At 39.9% G+C, this 22076-nt stretch overlaps 1 protein-coding gene across 1 annotated transcript in view; it reads left to right on the forward strand.

The window, feature by feature from the left end:
• AHRR (aryl hydrocarbon receptor repressor) overlaps nucleotides 1-22076 on the forward strand; it is an 88190-nt gene that overhangs the window by 36204 nt on the left and 29910 nt on the right. The window lies entirely within an intron of this gene.

Raw genomic sequence — 22076 nt, forward strand, 5'->3', positions numbered from 1 at the left:
CTTGGATAACCTGGAGGTCTCTCTGACACTGGGAGACCTTTGATGACCCTTAGAGGAGAACTGTATCTCCTCTTTGTGCCTTGTTGTAGGAGGGTGGACCTCCTTGTGCAAACAAGATGGGTTTTGTAAGAGGAGTGTTAATCTACAAGCAGAATTTACTTCAGAATAAATCTATATTCAGGAAGAACAAGGCAGCTTTTAAATTGCTTGAATTCCTGTCACCTTTGAAGATCAAGGGAACCTGTTAGTGCATCACTATGTTCCGTGTCACATTCTGAGACTGGGTGTAAATTTCATACCTATTGTTTTTGAGTAATGGCAAGTGAAGGATCTTAGTTATAAATAAGTTTCAGATATTTTCTCTCCTTGGGTACTCGTGTCATGTGCTGTGGGTTGTTTATATTGCCAGACCTCACAAGCTCAGAGCTGTCAGGCTGAGTCAGTCATCTACATGAGGAGGGCTGGACTATACGGATTTTGTGCTGTCTTTGGGAAGCACACCATCATCAGGGTTCTTCTTGTGGAATTTCCCCTTTCAATTCTGAGTCTTTATTTTATACAACTTTTCTATTGCTGAATGCCATTCAAACGAACATCTCTCTAGGTTTCAATGTTTCTCCTGATATTATTAAGACTGATTAGAGCTGGAAATGACCAATGACACGAGGGGAATCTTTGATTTTTAGATTTCTCCAAAGGGCTTTTGGCACTGGAAGAGTTCCACTGTTTCAGCCAGTACGAGTATGTTCAGAACCAGACACATGGTCAGAGATGCACATGACGCCTGGTTTTATAGGTATTCCCACAAACCACAGCTGCTATATTGGTCCAGTGTTAGGGGAAGTCCCCAGAATACTTTGAACCATTAAGTGTGGATCTTCATCTTCCTACATCTTGCTTAGCCATTTTTAACCACTCTGATTTAGTAGGCTTTTGTGCTCAGTACATATGGTTATCTCACACTATACATTTAACGTAGCATTGATGTAAATGGATGCAGGCATGTGGCAAGGAAAAACCTGGGTCCATCTAATCCAGGAGAGTGGTATGCACACTGTTTTTTGTATTTAGTGATTTTCTTCTTGCTTGTGCACTGTGCTTGCTTAATCCTTCCTCCACAGCTAAGACTCTCCTTGGCCCAGCCTGGTATCAGCTGTTGAAATACCCTCATAGTCCCCTATGGATCAAATTCTATTATCCTACGCACTATGTGAATGGACTTTCATTGATTTAATTTTGTTGAGTTAAATTGTGTTTGGATGTTTGAGACTGAGAAAAAACTTAGTATTAAGATTAGCTAAACTGTAACCGATGTTTTCCTTGGATATGAAAACAAGACTTGTTTTCATTACAGGAAAAATGGCATTTTTACTCCAGAAATTGCTAGCAATTGCAGTGACCGTAGATGATACTAGCAATAGTTTTGTCCTAATCACTGCTGTAGTGGATGGGAGGTAGGAAAGCATTCCCCCAGGCGTGAACTTTGGCTTGGTTTACACTTGTTCTCAGCTTCATGAGCGATTACCATCTCTGAGAGGAAGCGTGTATCTTTACTGTCAAGAAAATGATTTACTTTGTTTCTTATTTTAAACACAGATACATTTTAAAGGAAAGACAATACCTCTTATCCATCAGAACAGGGAATTTATCTTGGCATATCATAATTTCAAAGGACTTTGAAGACAAAGAAGACAAATAGTTTTAGGCTAGAGAACAGTGTGGGAGACTGTCCTCCTAGCTTTTCTTCCCACTTGGCTACTGCCTGACTTTTGGGTTACAGCATATAGTAAAGCTCTGCAGAAAACTGAAACAAAGAGAATCAAAAAACCTCAGAATCATTTGGGTTGGAAAAGACGTCCAAGATCATCAAATCTAGCCTTTGACTGATCACCACCTTTTGAACCGGACAGTGGCAGTAAGTGCCACATCCAGTCATTTCTTGAGCACCTCCAGGGCCGATGACTCTACCACCTCCCTGGGCAGTCTGTTTCAGAGCTTAACAACCCTTTCCACAAAGAAATTCTTCCTAATGTCCAACATGAATCTCCCCAGGTGCAGCTTAAGACTGTATCCTCTTGTCCTGCCACTAATTGCCTGGGAAAAGAGGCCAATCCCCACCTGGCTACAACCTCCTTTCAGGTAGTTGTAGAGAATGATAAGGTTCCCCCTGAACCTCTTCTTCTAAAGGCTAAACACCCCCAGCTCCCTCAGCCACTCCACACAGGACTTGTGCTCCAGACCCTTCACCAGCTCTGTTGCCCTTCTCTGGACACACTCAATGTCTTTCTTATCCTGAGGGTTAAGGACACAGGATTCAAGGTGCAGCCTCACTAGTGCTGACCACAGGGGGACAATCACTGCCCTGGTCCTGCTGGCCACACTGTTTCTGCTGCAGGTCAGGATGCCATTGGCTTTCTTGGCCACCTGGACACACTGGTGCCTCATGTTCAGCCAGCTGTCAAACAGCATTCCCATGTCCTTTTCCACTGGATCGCTTTCCAGCCACTCTTTCCCCAGCCTGCAGCATTGCATTGGGGTTGCTTTGACCCAAGTGCAGGACCTGGTTCTTATTGAACCTTATATCATTGGCCTCAGCCCATTATAATCCAGCCTGTCCAGATCCCTCTGTAGAGCCTTCCTATTCTCCACACAATTTAGTGTCATCTGCAAACTTACAGAGGGTGCACTCGATCCCCTCCTTCAGATCATCAGTAAAGATATTAAACAGGACTGAGGTATTAAACAGGATAGGTCCTGCAGCAAGAAGCAGAGTGGTAATGTCAATTTGGGGACAAGGCCACCTGAATTAGTCCTTCTGAGAAACACAGCTTACCAGAGTAGTGTAATTATTTCTGATGACACTTTTTGGAAGGCAAACTCATTAATATCTTTAATTAAGAGCCTCCCATTCAAATGTAAATCTGAAACACTACTTCCTTTCTAAGACTTTAAAAAAAAATTTGAATCACAAGACTACCATTTAGCTTTTGGACTTTGTAGTACTTTAAAGAGTCAGCTCATGAAGTTCTGAAATGCTGTCTCATACACCTCGCTGGAAATGCATGGTGGTTGCTGGGACCCCGAGAATTTCATGAGATGCAGTCTGAAGGCTAAACATGAGAGGATGTTGCAAAGATGTGACAAGACTAGACAAAAGAACAATGTTTTTAATTGTGCTTACTAGTATTTTTTCCTATTACAATTTTCAACTGGAATTTGTGCCCCACAGAAATCAGCTAATAAGTTCTCTTTCTTGCCCATTTTTCTGAATGAGCAACTTGCTCTGCCACTTCTATGGGCATCTCTATGACTGACTTCTTCCCATCAAGGCCGTCTAAGTATAATAATCCTTAAATATCAAATCTTTACCAGCCCTCTCTCTTCTTTCTGTAGCTTTGACTCTTTTCCCTACAGCTATCATTCATTTTCTTCACATTATCATTTATGGACTAAAAGATCTTCCTGAAATCATGACCCATCAATTCCTCCTGCACAAAAATCTTCTCTCATGGAAGCAGAACTACACGTGCCTTGGAAGTTTATAGAAGTATGAAAGTAAATTAATACATTGATGATTTAGTCAAATCCAAAATTTTATGATTTATTATATGGTTTATATGGCTGAATCTGTGGAAGATACCTGTCTTTCTAAGCTGTGACTAGATATTGAGATGCTTGGAAGCCATAAAATACGAGCAGGGAGCTGGCTTCTGCAAAGCTTACCTCACTTTTCTGTATGATGGTTCTACTGTTTGGCTCAATGGTGAAGAGCTTTTCTTAATTGAATTGCATTCAGTTTAGTGTCTTTTTCGTGCTATTAGAAAGAAATCCCAAGCAACTAACATAGATGTTTTTCTCCTCTATCTCATGTGACAGTAACATATTAGTGCTCTGAACATTCCCCACCATGAAATGAAATGGAAGTTTTTTTAGATGAAGCACAGCAGGTTTCTCTTTTATAAATCCAGTTTTAATTTCATTATAATTTTTGGGGCAATAATGTAGATAATATAACTGATAGATTTTTTTAAGTCTTGACATCTATATGAGTAGAAGTGGAAGGAGAATTCATATCAGCAAACTAATACTACCAAGAGAAATTGCAAACAGACTTTCAAACATATTTTAAAGAGTCTTGTACTTACTTTTGTGAAAGTTGGATGCTATACAACAATCTTGCCAAATACGTATTATGTGAACTCACCATGTCCCTAAAATTCTGTTGAAATCCTAGCAAGCTGGAGATATAGAGGAAGTAAATCTCTGCCTGTAGTTTTTTGTTATAATAAATAAAATGTCTGCTATTTCCATTTACCTCTGAACCTGCAACATGAATTCACTACTTACTTATTGGAAACAGCTGAAAGAAATTGAGAGAAGAGGACTGAAAACAAGCAAAGATCAGATCTAAATCAGAACTCAACATATTTTAAGTTTTCTTTTTCTAGTTCATTGACAACTTCATAACCACTTTACTAATTGTATAGCTGTAAAACATATGTCACCTTATATTAATCTTATATGTTCCCCTGAGTGTTTCCACATATGTACAGAAAACACTATCTTCTATGTGTTGGTATTATGTCAGATATCAGTGTCAGTGAAAACTTGTCATAAACCCTCTATATTTTGTTCCAAATAATTTATTAAACTGATATTGTGCCATCAGATGACCCCTATAAACCTCAAATGGAAAATGGAAAAATAAATAATGCTTTATGAAAACATTTCTTGAGAGGATAAATAATTCAGCCTAGATAATGCATCTCGAGCTGATGAATGTAAAGATTTATGTAGAAAATGTTCCAATATTTATTATAAGAACTAAGACCGTAAGTCGAGAAAAATGGAATTGTATTTCTTCGTTCCATACTTTTTCTTTCAGGTCTTAATCTACATTTAGAATAATCTGCATATAGAAAAAGACTGTACATCTCAAAACAAGTAACCTTTGTGAGAGGAAATTAGCAATATTTGCAATTACTTAATAGTTCTTAAAGGTGCAGTCATGCAAGGTGCAGAGTACTCTCAAATTACAACGTGTTCATCAGGTATTGATTCTTTTCAGCACTTCTTCAGGACCACCAGAACTGTATTAAACCCTAGCAATGTAGTTCTATATATCCATCTAAGGGAAGAGTTCTTTCTTGTGAGCCAAACATACTCAATAACATGTCAGAGAGTTTGAAGGTATTGCATATTGCAACATTCATTCTTCATTTTTATTGATGTTAGCAAGGACTTCAGAAGTGTTTAATAAATTCAGCACTAAGTGCCATGTCATTTGGAGACAGTGATGCACCCTACATTTGTTGCTGCCAACTTATGGTTAGTAAAGCAGAGATAATGTCAGTTTGAAGGTTATTTTGCCCTCACACCTTATAGGTGTCATGGTGATAGCTGATAATATTTTTAAAACCAGTAATGTGATTGAGATAGTCACTACTGACAGAATGAGGTGGGAGGACAGGTCAGTGTCTGGACAGAAGATGTGCCCCTTGCAGTAACAAGTAGTGCAGAAGCACTGAGTTCCAAGAGGTAATTTGGAAAAGAGGAATTTATTTATTGTTTCTTGTCTTTATCCAGGCAAGTAAAGTCATGATCTCCAGACAGGGAGCAGCTTGCTTACTTTAAATATTCTAGCCTCAGCAAATGTTCTGTCTTCTGAATATCTGAAGATAATGTTCAACTAGTTTAGTTTTACTTCAGGAGATACAGTGGTAGGTTTCTTCAGCTAGAGAAAAGCTGCAAACTCCCCATTACTCTCTCGTTGAATGCTAATACAACAGCATGTGAAAAACATGGGGAAGACTTTCAAGCTGTATATTCCTGTGCCCTGAACTCCCTGCAGTGGGAAATGTAACAGAAAGTTTCCAAGAAAAGAGGACATTGAGAAACTTAATCTCCTTTCCACTGAGGCAATCTGCCAGGAAAGACCTACTGTAGGCAAAATTTGGGCAAAAAGCCCCTTCTCAGAAAACAAGTTTGGTTGGGGAGGAAACATAAAGACAACTGGTCAAGTCCTTAATTCCTTATTATGTTTTTCTTAACCTTGGCATTAGTGAAGTAATACAAGCCAGGCTTTCAAAATCTGGTTCAGTGTTTCAAAAACACATTGGCTGAATTTAAATGTATTTTTAGGAACCAAAACAAAAATGCAATTGAAAAGCTGGGAGGGGTGAGCTCACACCTTCACCATTCCAGTAATTTGGCTGGAGAGTGTTTCATGCTAGTTAAATTTGGGACCAACTAGCCATAGCCATATGGCCAGATTAGCAGTGGTAGCAGGCTGCTGGAGGGAAAGAACACTGGAAAGTGGACTCAGATCTACATGAAGATAATGGGATACATGTGAACAATTTTGGGGATTTTATCAGTGTCAAGATTTTAATTAAAAATATGCCAGTTTTACTTTTCATGTATGCCGTTTTGCTGTTTACCTTGCTGACTTTCCTTATCTTTCTTGGTGTCTGTAGTTTGTTAATCTTTTTTATTCTGAAATCTTTGAGAAATATCTTCCACCTCTTTTTCTCTAGCAGCCTTTTTAGCAAAAACTCACCTTACCTGTTTTTAAAATTTTCTTTTTTGCATGTTCCTCATCTGTAGATTTTCCTGTTTTCTCCATATAGATTTTTTGCCCTCACCTTTTCCCATCTTTGCTACAACATTCTCCCTTTTCTCTATGTTTCTTGCTCCATTCCTAAGAACTTTTTCTTACATCTGCACTCTGCCATTCCAGAACTGGATCTCCATCTCTCCTCTCAAGCAACAGACTGACTGTGGTGGGAAAGCAATGATCTCTTTTTTCTTTTCTTTTTGCTAGTAAGACATTGTTCTTGTCTCCTGTTGGGCAAAAGGACCAGGCAAACCTCTTTTCTATTCTGCTCCATGGCGGGCCTTTGCCCTATGTGGTCTGGGTGTGGTGAGCTCAGATAGCCTGCTGATGCTTTCATTGCATGGGCCACAGGGAGGGGATGTACCTTTCATTCCCTCCCCTACACAGAGCCCTACCACAGCGTCAAGATGACGAGAATCACTGAAGCAGAGGGATGAAGCCTTAGGGCGGGAGGGGGGAATAAATAATGGATTGTTCTCAACCCTCCGTACTGCATTAGGCTGCCAGATGATTGCTTATTCCTTGCTCCCACCCACACGCTTCATGCCACCACCAGCATTTTTGGTCCTTTGTGGCTGAGGTTGTGGGCTAGTCAGCTGATGAGTCAGCTCTGCTAACCAGTGCTTTTCCAGCTCCCCATGACAGGGATAGCTTTGGCATAAGAGTTTCAGCCAGCACTATCTGCACGGAAGATGGGGGCCGCTTGGGCACGTTAGTTGATTTATTTAGAATTTTACCATTCTGCAAATAAATAACAGGTTTCTAGGGGTGTACAATTCATCTCATCTTGTTCTCTTTGCATAATCTTCAATGCAGGAAGTTTTGAAGCTACACTCTATATACCATCTGTTAGTACGGGAGTGTGGAGTTAATGGGAAATTCAAACTTTGAATAGGTCAGGAAATTCAAAGATTTGTTCTCACAGCAATTAACTACATGTTGGTCTCAGATGGTACTTTAGCTCATTGGGTTAATGTACAAAACAAATCTTGCGCCACAGCCGAGTTCCCCCACCGCAGCTGAACTTGGCAGAGGGACCAAGTGGGAGAAGAGAGGATCAGAGCTTCAAAATACCTTTGTGCCTTCTCAATGCTGGGCAGGCCTGGGCCTCTTTAGTGCTTCCCAGGGGTCAGAACACCCTCCGGGACTGGCACATGCAGCATCTCACAGCTCATGTCAACTGGGGAACATCTGGCCAATGGAAAATACATCAGGCAGAAGCATGTTCCAGCTGCCCTGTTCCCAGCCTGCCCCATCCTGCTTTGACTCCATCAACTCCTGGATGTGTTGCTGTGGCTGTGGTGCAGTGGTTAGGCACTTCAGCTCCTTTTCTTGTTCTCCACATCTGGCAAAGGCTTTGCTGTGCTAGGACAGGTTGTATGGACCACTGCATGTGGAAGGCTCAGTCACAACTCCTTACTTTAAACTAATTTCTGCAGCTGCATTATTTGCTGTTCTCTTCAGTACTAGAATAGTTCCAGGCATCCTTCAGCAGTTCTGGCCAAGCTAGACCTTAGTTTGCATTGCAGTAGCAAAACACTTTTTTTTCCTCCTCTTTCTGACAGAAACTGTCTGGAAAGCACTGGGCCATTATAGAAAGGTAACTGAGCATCAAGTATGTACAGTACATTGGGGCAGCAGGAAGAGGGTGAGGGTAGAAGCAATTTCGTGAGTATGCTTGCCGTAATTTTTGCAACTGAGTTACTCAGAAATCCTTACATTTTGATTGTAATGACTGTAATTTGTCACAGTACTTAAACTTATTTCTAATGAAAGAATACCTCTTAGTAGCTATTTAAAGTCAATTTGTTTATTAAATAATGATTTATAGTGCACTAATATGAAATTGTTTGATTTTGGATTATTAGTCGAAGTATAAATGAACTGAATTGCATTTCTCTGGATAATTTTCAAATTAAATAAACTTCACAGAAGGACTAAAAAAAGTACTGTGCAGGCAGATTTACAGCTAATACAAATTACTGTATGCATGTTCTCTTATATATCTATATATCTATATAGAGATATATATATATCGGTGATGTACGTATCCTTGACTGTCAGGTGGAAGATATCAGAGCTGAGGAGAGAATGAGGCAAGTTTGCAGTAATTATTTGGAAATTGGCATATGAGAAGTCATTGTTTATCTTGACTTCACTATACTAAATTACTGACCAATTCTTTCTCTAGAATTGCAGGTCCAGTGGGACTTGGGCACATGTGTGTCTTCTTACATGTCCTTAGAAAATGGAGCAATTGACCACACTGTCTTTGAGTAGAAGAGGTCATATTCTTGAAAAAATATTACAAATATTTTATTTTCATATTATAAGGGATATAAAAAGGACTCTCAGTAAGGCACGACTTTTTAAATACCAGCTCTGTGGCCAGACTGTTCTGCAGAAAAGAGCTGAGAAGCAAGTATTCTAGCAGCTGCTTACCCTGAAATGCCCATATGAAACTCATTGTTGCTGTTACCAATGATTTCTTTGCCAAACGTCTCCAGAAGAATGGTATAATTTGTTTGTAAAAGTAAGGTAGCATAACAGCATTCTCATGTATTTCTTTCTATAACTAGAAAGGAAAAATTGCCATATTAATTAAATATTTGCATTAATATCCAGTGCTCCTTCACTTTAGACAAACCTTTGGCTATTTAGCCAAAGTTCATAAATATGGACAAAGTCACATCTCTTTTTAGGCAGGAGTTGATCCTGTAAATTTTTCATTTCCATGGGAAGTTGTTGTAGTGGTAAGTGATTGGGTACAAATCAGTAACGTAAGACTCAAGGCAACACCTTCAGAAGTCTCAGAAATCTTTGAAACTGTGGCCTATCTTCAAAAATGCCCGTGGCTTTGTCTGCACTGGTACTGTTACCCTCGAGGTCACTCCAGACACTGTTGACACCCTCCCTTTATAGACTGGTGTCTCTGTCTCATCACCTCCACCAGCACTTTGTCTGAGCTGAGAAGCTTCAGTGATGCTCAGTGTCTCAGGTTACGCCTGCCTCACTGCCCAGCCTTCCCATCCGTGACGTGAGTGTGCTGATCTCTGATAGTGAGGTCCACCAGTGGTAAAGTCACAATCCTCTGTCCAGCTTCCAACCTATTTCCTCTCCGTAAATATAGGTGAGACCTGGAGCACAGATAAGGCCAATATTAGGGTGTCATTAGTTTCATATCAAACTTAGACTGGGAGGTTATATTTTGTGTAAACGGCAAAGTGCCCTGCAGATGGGAGGGGATCTCTCACATCAAGGACATACACATCAAGGTCAAGCCTAAAGTGTAAAAAGCCCTCATTTTGGATGAAGCCAAGGGTACTTTGCAACCCGTGAGTGCATCTCCAGGATCCCTGAAGCAGTCCGTGGCATGTATGGGCACACCTGAACAAGCTTTCACCTGTTTAGTGTGTCTAATAATAGCAGGACAGTGTGCAAATGAGTCATCTCATCCCACACTATGAGTCCTCAATAAGCTTAGTGCTGTGCCCTCATTCCTATTGTTACTTACTTAAGCTGGATTATAAAGATGGTTTGGGCAAGCCTGTTTGTGCTGTCTTTAAATGAAATGTGTCTGTGTACTAATCCTTACAAAATATCAATGAGCAATACAGCCACCATAATTTTTTAAATTGTAGGCTCTGAAGTAATTTAACAGCTTTTGAAAACTTTATTTCAGGTAATTAGTGCAAATAATTAATGATGGAATAACAACGGTCGCTTTCATAACGTTAACTGCTTGTGAAAATAGGCCAAGCCCCCCCCTTCATTGGGTGGAGTTGACTTATCATAAGAGGAAAAATATTTTAAACTTTTTTCCTTAAATTTCCAACTGCCCCTCATCATTCAAAGGTAATTCTATCTACCACCTGCAAGACATGTCCATACGAGATTACTGTGTTGGTCATTTGAAGGATGCTCAGCTAAAATAAAGTAGGATTTTCTGACCTAGGCACGAGCTCTAACTAGTGCTTGTTGTACTTTCATAGTATTCCTTCAGAATCAGTTCGTAAGTCTGTTTCCTGGTCTAGCATTTCTGTGTCGTGTCTCTAACGCTGCAGCAGGGCAATATTTAGTTCAGGGCAATTGTATCTGTTGTTTATTGAATCTAATATTTGTTTGACTGTTTACCATGGCTTTTAAATATCTTAATTAGCATAATTCACAGTAGCACATGGTTGGCAGATTTGGACCTTTAAGATAATAAAAAGGAACAGGCTAACTAAATATTTGTAAAAGGTGCCAGTATCGTTTAGGCATTTGACTTCAGCTTTTATTTAGTTCTACTCAGGCAACATTATTCCATCCAGATAAAACACCAAACTATGCATTTATTCCCTGCTCAAATTGAAATAAAGTAGTCTCATGGCATATTTGGGGGAATCCCAAATATTATTGCAAATATGTAATAATATGCACGTGCCCTATATCTGCGTGGGTCGAAAGGATGAGTTGCCTCTTTAAAAGGTTTCTGTGAACCTGTATTGTTATAGTAAGCTCTGGTAGGCGAGGGGTTGCGTGACTGCAGCAGACTCATTTGTGACCTCAGAAAAGTGGTTATGAAAGTGATCTCTTGATCAGAGGAATAGAGCTCTGCTGCCTGCCAGACCAGCAAGGCAGAAATGAGCCTCCTCCCTGCAAATCTGCCCCGGCAGGAGAAAAAAACCTTCTTTTGGATGCAGCATAATGATTCCTCTGAAAAATACTCAGGCTTAAAACAAAGTGGGCTCTAGAGTATATATTATCTCCAGCTAACTTTCACATATTTTAAGAACATGTGCAAAAGCATCTTAATTTTTGCAATTTGTAGTTTTCATTTTCTGCCTTAAACCTACTCATATTTTCCTTAGTGTAGTATAATAAGTCTTGTTTCAGTGGTTACTGGACTGACTGTAACAGTAAGCCACAGTGTATATGCAATAAAGATCATATTATAACTGATGAAAAAGCAATATAAACTCCTGTTTATGTCACATAATGAATGTAAAACAGATCTGATGTGTCAGTAAGAAATCATTCTTTTTTATCTAGAGGAATTTGGCAGAATAAGAAGCACTAGAAGTAATTTATGTATCATAATTATTTTTATACACACTATTCACCTAGCATTGATCACTCAGTGAAAGCTGCAATTGGCTATAATTGCCTAGAAAGTTGAAGCTATAATCCTATATGTTTCATGAGTGAGAGACAAGATTCTTGTCCTTATCCCATAAGGAATACTAGTTATTTCTTGGGTAACTTGCTATGAGTCAATTTAACAGGCACCTTTGTTGGAGTCAGACTTGCCTGTTCAAGTCAATAACACATATGCAGAAGAGTTGAAACTGGAGAAAAGGTTATATTTTATTAGCTAGGACTTTGTTTCTCAAATACAGAACATTGGTTGTTCCTTATTTTCACATGGGACAAGTCTGATAAGAACTCTGTCCCTGCCTTTTAATTTTATCACTATATCTAAGTAATCTCTGGTTTTAAAAATTGAAAAGCAAATCAAGGCAGGGACACAATTTACAGTCTTAGAGCATTCAAGTATTACCTTTCCTGCCTTTTTTAAAGGCAGTATTTTTTATTATGCTTAGAAAATGTGAAGGTTCTAATTCTGTTTCTCAACGTAAGGACTGTGGCACTTTTAAAAAGCGTAATCCCTCTTGTGCTAAGGGAGAGAGAGCATGTAAGCACACTACTGGCCTGCTTAGGGTCATTAACATGTGCTTGGGATCTTTTTCTGAGCATGGAACCTGGCTGCCAAAAAAGGCAAAGCAAAACCTTTGTGAGGAAGTGAAAAATAAAGGTTCTTGTAGTAATTGAATACATCGTGTGCATGCGTTTTCTATTTCTGCAGAAGGTTCCAGTTCTGCAAAGCAATTTATTTTTGGACAAACCATAATGTCTTCTCTGCAGGCCCTCTGTCTTACAAGGGATTCCAGTTGGGAACAAGGTCCATCTGCTTGGATAGTTTTGCAGGACTAGTCTTTAAATGCATACATTAAAATCTCTGTATAAAAACACATTTAACAGATACAGGGATCATAACATCAGTTTAGGGTTCTGGCAGTTCAATTTTTGACTTCTGTTGTTGAATAGTTCTACATTTTGAGCTTTTAGGTCAGATTGTCATGCTACTGGTTTTCTTCAGCATTCCAAAAGGCTTTGGAATATAGTTCAGGGTTTTAAAATTATCCTGAAAATTGATTCTGAAATAATTTTTTTAAACTTTTAGATAATGTTCCTGAAGTTTCATTTGTCTGGATCTTGTCTCATCACGTTTTATTACTTCTTGAAATAGAAAAGCCAAAGCTCAAAACCTCCTCTCAGGTATATTTTTCCCACAGCTTGTTGGATTCATGTAACCTCTCAAGGCTTCATACAGTCAATCTCGTCATGGCAGCCTCCACAGACAGCAGAAAACACCAAAGAAAAGCAGCTCTGCCTTAGAAAGAGAGAGCTGTGTTATGTAGGGTGTGTGTCTTTATTGGTGGTTCTGCAGCAGTGTGCCGTGATATCCAGCTGACTTAAAGGTGGAGACTCTCATATTTCCTCTGTCAAGTGTGTTTGCTTATCTAAAGTACGCTGGTAAGCAAATGTGTCTTTGCCTTTAATATTGGATACAGTATGGCTGCTATATAAAGCAGATACTTAGGAATTGCTCTTATGATATTTCTAACTCTAAAACTGTTGGATCCAGATTTGGTTTTCTGGGTAACATATGCACATCCTGCGCACTAAGGTCTCAGTGTGAATATTTTAGATGCAGTGTTTATTTCATCTTAAAGGTTTCCTTTATCCTCTCCAGATCATGTGCATTGGCTATTTTTAAACAGTCTCTTGGATGATATACTGGCCTACTGACACGTGTTCTTTCAACTCTCTTTTAAGAGATACTGACTTAAATTCCTCTTGGAGCTAGCAGGTGTGAATTTAGCCTGTTCCTTTCCATGCAGAATGCTGCAAACAAAATTATAAAGGGAAAAGAGTGATATGAAAGCACTAAAAATTGAGGAGTGGAAGCTTAGGAGATAGTCTCTTGGAAACACAGGCCTGGAAAAGAGGTTATCAAATCAAAAAAGGCTAACAAAAATTGTGTAAATCTCACGTAAGTTAGTAATGGTCAGGTTGCTTTAATCAAGAAGGGAAAAAATGTTTTCTCATGCACTCTCCTAGTTGTATTTGTTTCCATGCTTGTTTTTTTATTTGATTTCATCCTTCAGGAATTGATTCCTAAATGTTTTAAACTGCAGATCTAAATTGAAGAGGGTAAAATTGTGCACATCTTCTGTAGCCAATAGAGACTAAAAATGTTCTGATATTCTTAAAGTAAATCTGTTATCAGGACTTCATTGCATTTCTTCAGTAAGATGCAATTCTTACAATCACCTTTTAAAAAGCAGGAAAGATTCCAGTAGACTGCAGTAGCTTACTTCTGAACTGAGCTTTTCTTCTAGCTGTCTTTTCAGTAAAAATGGATTTTGGTCTCATTACTTATGTTTCTGAAAAATATTTCAGACTCAAATTTATTTCAATAGGCTGTTTATCATTAAAGAAATTTTTTGTTGTTTGGATGCAATGATTAGTCACAAGCTGGTCTTTCATCATATGCTTAAATTTAGTCACATACAGGCTTTCTCATAAGGTTCTGATTTTTCTTATTGTCACTTCTGTGATATACTTTGTTTCGCATCACAGATGCTGCTCTTGTTCATCTGTTGTTTATTTTCTGTCTGCAACAAATTTTGTGGACAAGGTCATGGCATTGCAGTGAGAATATAACAACATAAGAAGTGCACTACTGTGTCACACCAGTGGTCCGTCTAGTTTGGTATTCTCATCTCCAAAATTGATGTCTTTTATCTGCTTTAAAACATTCTTGTCCCAGTGTTACCAGGCACTTCACAGGCCACATATTGTGGGGTTGCGTGAACAGCAGTTTTGCATTCAGTTCATCCATTGCCCTTATAATTTTGTAAACCTCTTTATTACACCTCCTCTCATCCTTCTCTGTAAAGTAAAGCCATTTTAGCCTCTCCTCAAAGGGTGACTGCCTCTGCTGTGGACATCAATGTCCATTGTTGTATTATTTTCCTTGAGAGAAAAATAGCCTAATGACAACGAAATAGTATGAGCCACACCAAAAGAGGACTGCACTCTTGGGCATAGAGAAAAGAAATTCTGAAATTCAGAGGATATAGAGAACCCAATTTTTTAAATATACCTGGACAAGGGAAAAGATGAACAGCTATTCTTCCAAGAAGCCATTATGAAGGATGTTTAGGCCATCTGCTCCACAGGTCCTAGAATCAATGTGTCCTGATGTGCTGTTCCTCTGAATATGTGTATATATACCATGGGTGTGCTGAGATCCCACTCAAGAAATCAGAATGTCAGAAGACACTGCAATACATTTAAGGCTAATGTGGATTAGTTTGGTGAAGTTGTGAATGAAAACATAAAGCTGCATTGATTGTACATTCTGAGGTCCTTAATTCTGGAACTAACCAATGTTAAGCAAACTTTCTAAGTACAGAATAGTTCTCTTAAATTTATTTTTTTTTCTACTCTAAACTTATGCTATATATCTTGATTCTGATTAATGGACATATAATTTACAAACTTAAGGGGCAAGGAATTTGTTGGAATCATCTTAATTTTTGTAAAGGATGTGGATATTGATTTGAAAGTGGACTAAATGGTTTGCAGATTTCCTACCTGAGGTTGTTGATAACTCAGGATTGCAATCCATTTTGTAGTTTGACAAAATAACCCATTTTCATTTAGCTTTTATGTGTTTATTCAAAAGGGTGTGCGAGCAAATACACACTCAGTCAAGCTAATGTATTACAGCTTAATTAAAGAATGGAATAGTACACAGATAAAATTAAGGCCCCAGGACTGAACCTATAAATCAATAGGTTTCCATCATCAAGTCATCATATTTAATGTTGTTGATAATCAAATGGAATTGTGCAGTAAAACAGAAAGATTACTTGGAATAAGTCTTATATCTTGGGATAATTTTGGAGGACTACATGTCTCCAGCAGTCTTATAGCCAGTATTGTCTACCAGACCAACGTATAACTCAAATATTTACTCAAAGTGATGCAAACAGATCTCTAAAATATCTCCCTTGCCAACGTGCAATGTGGGGTTGTCTGTTGGGTAGATCATCTGTTGAGTCATATGAAGAAAGGTTGCAACAGTAAGCTACAGAGAAGAAATGTGCTTTCTAGACAAGTTTTTTGAATCTGTTGTTCATATAATTAGCACACAATTTTGTTTCACATGGCGACACAGCTTTTGTTTGGATCTATGATCCCTCAGAAATTATGGAATGGGGGAGATGTTACATCCCAGACTACATAAAAACATGACATACAAGTGTGATTTCTTGTGAGCCAATTATATGAGATACAGATAGAACAAATAATCAAAAACCACTATAGAAGAAGAGTTAATAACTTATTTTGCATATTCTCCATATACACGCACTTTTTATGACAGCTACTTCACCGTTCTCAGCATTTCTTAAATTAGCCTACACATTTTATAAACTGAGAATTGCAGGAACAGAACTTACCCTGACACTCATTAACCTAAAATATTAAGCAGCTCTTTACCTTACCAAATTAATCCTGCTCGTAATATAATGAAAGTGTTCCTGGAGGGAATGTGAAATGCCCATTACTGGGGATACTCAAAAACCCTGAGCAACCTGAAATTAGCTCTATTTTGACCCCGGTGAGGTAGACCAGATGACCTTCGAAGGTCCCTTCCAAAAACCTACAACTTTCTAAGTCTTTGTGATTCCCTATCCTGACTGAATTAACAGATCTGGGCTCCCTACAGGTAAAACACTTTCCTAAAGCTTCGCAGGACTACCTGCACCACAGCACAACTGAACATTGGCAAGCAATAGTTTTCAGCTTCTCAGCTTGCCTCATCTAAATTGTATTTCCCAAAGGCACACAGACCTCTTTTTCACATGCAAGAAAAAAAATACCCTGAACTTGGTCACCTCTGCAAAAAGTCCTCAGTTTGTGTTTCTTCTTTCACCCACACCTGGATCCCGATGCTACATTTTTGCTGGACTACCCAGGACTGCCTGCCCTGTTGTTACGCCAGTTCAGTGACAAAGACTTGGTCTGTCAATCATTAATTCCTACCCCAAGCTGGTTCTCTTCCTGACACAACCTTGCTCAACAGTTAAGTTGAGGGAAAAGATGAGACTGATGGGTTTTAGCGGGCAGTGTGAGGAAGATGGTGGATTTTTTCTGGGAACTGGAGAAAAGGACTTGCCCAAGGCAAGAGGTTCACCCTTCTCCCTTTCTTGCCTGCTGGAAACCCTCTTGAGATCTCATCCTTAATATCTTGTCTGATCACTGCTAAATCTTGTAACAAGCCAGATCTCTAAGGGCTGATATTTGTAGAAAAACTATAAGCATAAGAGTTTTTCCCCCTCTTTTGTATTTTTTTTTGTTTTGAAGAAATAATTTCCATGTGTACTTTTGCACACACAGACGGCACTGGCAGCTGGATCGCCGTTTTAGGAAGTTTATCTGATCTGCAATAATTTCTAAAATCACAAAACCCTCCAGCGGAATATAGCGAAACTGATCATATTGAGGATCGCTCCAGCAGAGTGTTTTACTGTTTGCAAAAGGATTCGACTTCAGGGAAACGCTCCTCACTCTTTGCACGGCGGACTTCCTCCCCTCTCCCTGCCGCATGAGAGTTATTTTTCTGATCCTCTACTTTAAGCTCCTTTGCTTTTTTTAGGCAACTTCCAGATATCTGATACAGTATATAATGAGGAATTAGGTTCCATTACACGAAGGCTTAACCTTCTCGAAAAGCATTCAGCGCTTGCCAGGAGTCATCAATATTTAACAGCTGTTGTTATTATGAAATACTTCATAGGGTAATGTGGCTCGTCTGCTCGCACGCAAGGGTTTGAACGGGCGCCAGGGCCCTGTCAGAGCCGCCGGGAGATTGACAGGCAGCGAGGCTTGCGTGACAGTAGGGCTGGGGTTAGTCAGCAGTCTGCCTCCTCCGCAGCAGGGACTTCTCCTCCCCCTCGCCTCCCCGTCAAAAGGGCTCCTCCGGACGGGGTGCGACGCGGGCTGGGGGCTCAAGAGGGGCGAGGTGGCCCCACCAGCCCCGCGCAAGGACCGTGGGGAGAGGAGGGCTGCAAGGCGGTGGCATCTCTTTGATGCCCCTCTCTCGTGGGGGAAAATGGATGAGGCTTGCTGGGAAAGGGGAATAAACGGTTCTGAAAGAGGGGACGGGATCTGGAAAGCAAACAGTTTGGTTTGTACCTTAAATAAATGTCATGCTGTACTCGAGAAACTTCAAAGGGAAGTCAGATTTCAAAGCATCTCTTAAGAAGAAGCAGACTGAGAAAACCGCTAAGTTGGGAAGAAAAACTTTGCATTGCTGTTAGTATAATTTCATCTGGTGTTCTGGTAACCTCCACAACAGGACTGAGAACCATACAGCTTTTATTCAGAGGGTGCATTTTGGTGCTGATTTCTTTCCCTAAGCATTTGAGCAATCTGTATGTTGTGGCATTTCAAAGTGCAGAAGTCCCCTTCATACTGTTTATCAGTGTAAAATAACTGTTCCTTATGCTGTATATTGTTTAATTTCAGTGTTCATCTAATGACCTCCATCCTAAGTGTCGCTCGGTGTTCTCTGTAACACAGCCAGAGGAAACAGACCATTTCAGTTCATGGCTCTAGGTTTGTTAAGCAGAATTGTTCATAACAATTCTGTTTCCTAGTCAATTTGTTTTGTTATCTTAGTATTCAGAGTAACATGCATAGCTGATTCTTCCTGCAGCTAGAAGATCCAGGAAGAAAGACCCTGTTCTCACTTCCTTTCAAGTAACAGTTACCAAAAGTAAGACTTGCATTCATAAAGCAGTATCTCTGAACCTGCAAGCTGAATTTGGGTATTTTTATCTGCCCATTTTAAGGAATAATTTATTCCCTGGTCTCACAGGTACTCCTGTGAAAGGCTTGAAGCTAATTCACCTGCATCATACTGAGTCTGAAGAAGACAGTACGGTCCCCCTCTTACACCCAAAATCAACCCGGGGAAGGCGTTCTCTTCAGAAGCAGTATCCCTTCACTGCTCATTTCTCACCTGTGCCTTTGCTTGGTGCAAGAAGCCTGAGTAGTGCAAGGCACCCAGGGTGGCTGGGGTACAGTTTGCCCACACATTACTTTTTTTCAGAGCTTAAATTGGTAGGTAAATTCACTAATTATTTTCTGAAGAATGAAGGTCATGCTTGTGTGGGATGAGGTATAGAAACACTCTGGAGAATGTAATCCCATGGGTTTAAAAAGTATGGTTTTATGAGTGTTCTGAAATCTCCATCCCTTTGAACTAAAGAGCATTCTGCAATGAATAAGTGTTCTGTTATTTCTGAGGGAAAGGGAACGTCTGGTTTCATAATGCTTCTGTAGACTGTGTTAGGCAGCTTTTCTCTTTGTTACAATATTCCAGATTTGGTTTTCAAGCCAAGGAGTTTGCAAATGCAGATAGCAATTCTTGTATCAGAACTGAAGGCTCAAAAGAGATCTCAAGTTTTTACGTTGTTCTGGGCAGAGACAGTGCAGCTGTGAAAGACTCAGCAGCGCTGTCTGAGACAGCCCCATGCTCCTTCAAACAAACTTGCCATCTCCTTTGTGGACTTTTTTTCCTCCATTAACTAACTGTCAGTTCTAACTCTACATTATTTTTTTACTTTCCATTCCTTTCAATGTTTCAGATCAGAAATTGAAACAATGTCCTCAGATCTTTGACCTTTCCTCCAGGAAATCACATTGGCCATTTTTCTTAATTTTTTTCTTCCTCCTCTTCCTAGTTCCCTTCCCCCCCCCCTGTATATTTCCACAGCGTTGTCCTTCTGTAGGACCCAGCATTTCCAAACTCGTTGGCTTTTAATGTTGCATGGGATTGCGCCACGTTCACTAGATCGCATGAGCTTTCAAAACTCTCGGCCATGTACGTGTATATCAGGTATTTATCACTCTATGGTATCAATATGCTCATTCATCTTCTTTGGCAGAACAGCTCCATCTTCTGTTTTATTTCATGTTCTGGAAGTGCAGGCTCAATAAGTTGTGCTCAGAAAATGTCTCTGACAGTACCACTTCCCATCTCTTCAGTTTGCCAGTTTTGAACCTAGTAGGGGAGTGCTCTACACTGAATTGCTGACCATCTTGTTTGAAGAGTTGCTTCTCCCACAGAAAGCAGTCCAAGGCTCCATAAAGCTAAATCTCTCAATTTTTTTAACAGCCAGCAGCATTCATTAGACTGCCTGCAATATCAGCTTTTTTTCTTGCCCCATTATTGATATATGGGAATTCCAACAGCCTGTGTTCCCCTCAGGTCACTGAGTCATCCTTTGTTGTTTGTTAATTTTAAGTTTTCTGCAGGCTCCTCCCTGCCTACCAGAGACAGTACTCCTGCATGCTCCAATCTTTCATTTGTTTTCATCATCATAGGCTTCAGTGTTGATCCGGAGAGAGAGAATTTTATGCAATGGCTAATCTTGATCATGGCTATCTTGGCATCAGGGCCTTTGCTATCAAGATACCCATCATAAGCAATATTTACTGTCCTTCAGTTCTCTCTCTTGATTCTTGGTGGTGACAGGGGTATTGTTAGACTGCTCTGTTTTTGCTGTTTTTCTGCCTAGTCAGATAACATCTTGTAACTTTCCCTCATCAGCCTGTCACATCTTGCTTTTCTTCCTCCTCCTCGTTTCGGGGGTCTGCGTGGTTTTCTGCCTGTCTTGCCCTGCTTTCTCCAGGTGACAGGCTATCACCAGCAGCAGTATCTCTTCTGACCTATCACTGCAGTATCAGCCCAGCCATGGGTGAATTAATCAAGCATTTCCAGCTCAAGGAGGCAGAATAAGAGTGAGCAGTGAGTGACAGCTCTGTTGCCTCAGGTGCAAGGAGCAAACTTTTCCGTCTCCCTAGGAACATTCACTTCTTGTTGCAAAGGGTGTTATTTGTCTTTGATGGTGCAATGGGTCTCCTTGCAGTCCAGGCCAGTGAGTAGGGCATGTTATGAAACGGATGTGTGTGGCCTAACATATGGGTAACTCTAACTGGCAAAATAACATTAAAATACTTTCCATTTGGAGATGGAATTTATAGTAGCCAGACAAGCTTCAGAACAAACATCTCTTGTGTTCTGCTGCTGTGTTTGTATGAGCCTGAAGGCTAACAAACAGGCAGGGAGCTCTGGCCTGCTCAGCTGGGTAAGATAATAGTTTCCACTAACGATGCAGTTCAAACGGGTGGAATTTTCACAATGCCAAAAAGAGTGCATCAAAGAAATAAACCTTCGTTTCCTCTCACCCCTCCCTGTTCATCCTTTAACCTGCACAAAGACCTCAAATCACCATGTCATTAATTACTGAAATCTTTTCTCAGGAGGGAAACTCTGGAAGAGGCCATTGGAATAGGGGTTGGGCTTTTAAAAATCGTTGTCACAAGGTATTTAAAAGATGTGTGGATGTGGCACTTAGGGACATGGTTTAGTGGTGGACTTGGCAGTGCTGAGTTGATGGTTGGACTTGATGACCTTAAGGGTCTTTTCTAACCTAAATAAGCCTATGATTCTATGAGTGTTCTTATAGACAGGTGTAGCAGAAAGCTTGGCTGATCAGGGGGACAAAAGAAGCAACCATTTCCAATTAGTTTAAAGGTATACCAAATGAAAATGTAGATTTAAGAATCTGTATATGCTGTTCACGGCAGCCTAGCTTACAAGTCTGAAATCCCAAAATTATTTTGGCTGGAAAACATGGGTAGGGGTCTGTTTTAGGCAGCTTGGGATTTTCCTTATGTGTTTTCCCATGCCCAGGGGAGGGATTTGTTACATCTAATTATACGTTCAAGATGATTGCCTTGGGGTAATGACTGACATCACTTTCAGCAAATATTTACAATGTAAGCTAAAGAACATCACGAATATTCAGTCAGTGTTGCTTTGCATTGCCATCATCTGTTGTAAAATGCTGATGTATCTTGCAACAATCCCTCACTAGGCTGTTAAATTGATAATGGGCTTTTGCACAGGCTCAGGGGCATTAGAGGCTTGCTATCTGTCTCCTTTTCTTATTCTGATTCGCTATAAACTATTTCTTCCCATCCCAAACCTTTTCTTTTTTTTTTTTTTTTTGTTTATTAAGCGTCTCTGGCTGTGGCTATTCCAGCTTCTCTTTAGCTGGAAGGGAAAATGTAAATCAAATGTCCCAGATAATCTCACCAGTATGCCCTCCTCTCATTCTCTCTGTGAAAAGGAAAACAAATAGAAAACTGAATCTCTGTTTGTTACCAGGGTATTTGTATGACCCAACTCTGGAGTGGGACAGTGAAGCTGACTTAATTTTTACTGACCAAATGATAAAGAGAGGTTCCTGTCATACTCCTTAGATGA

Source organism: Pseudopipra pipra, chromosome 1, assembly GCF_036250125.1.
Source record: "Pseudopipra pipra isolate bDixPip1 chromosome 1, bDixPip1.hap1, whole genome shotgun sequence".
In the NCBI taxonomy this organism is placed as follows: Eukaryota; Metazoa; Chordata; class Aves; order Passeriformes; family Pipridae; genus Pseudopipra; species Pseudopipra pipra.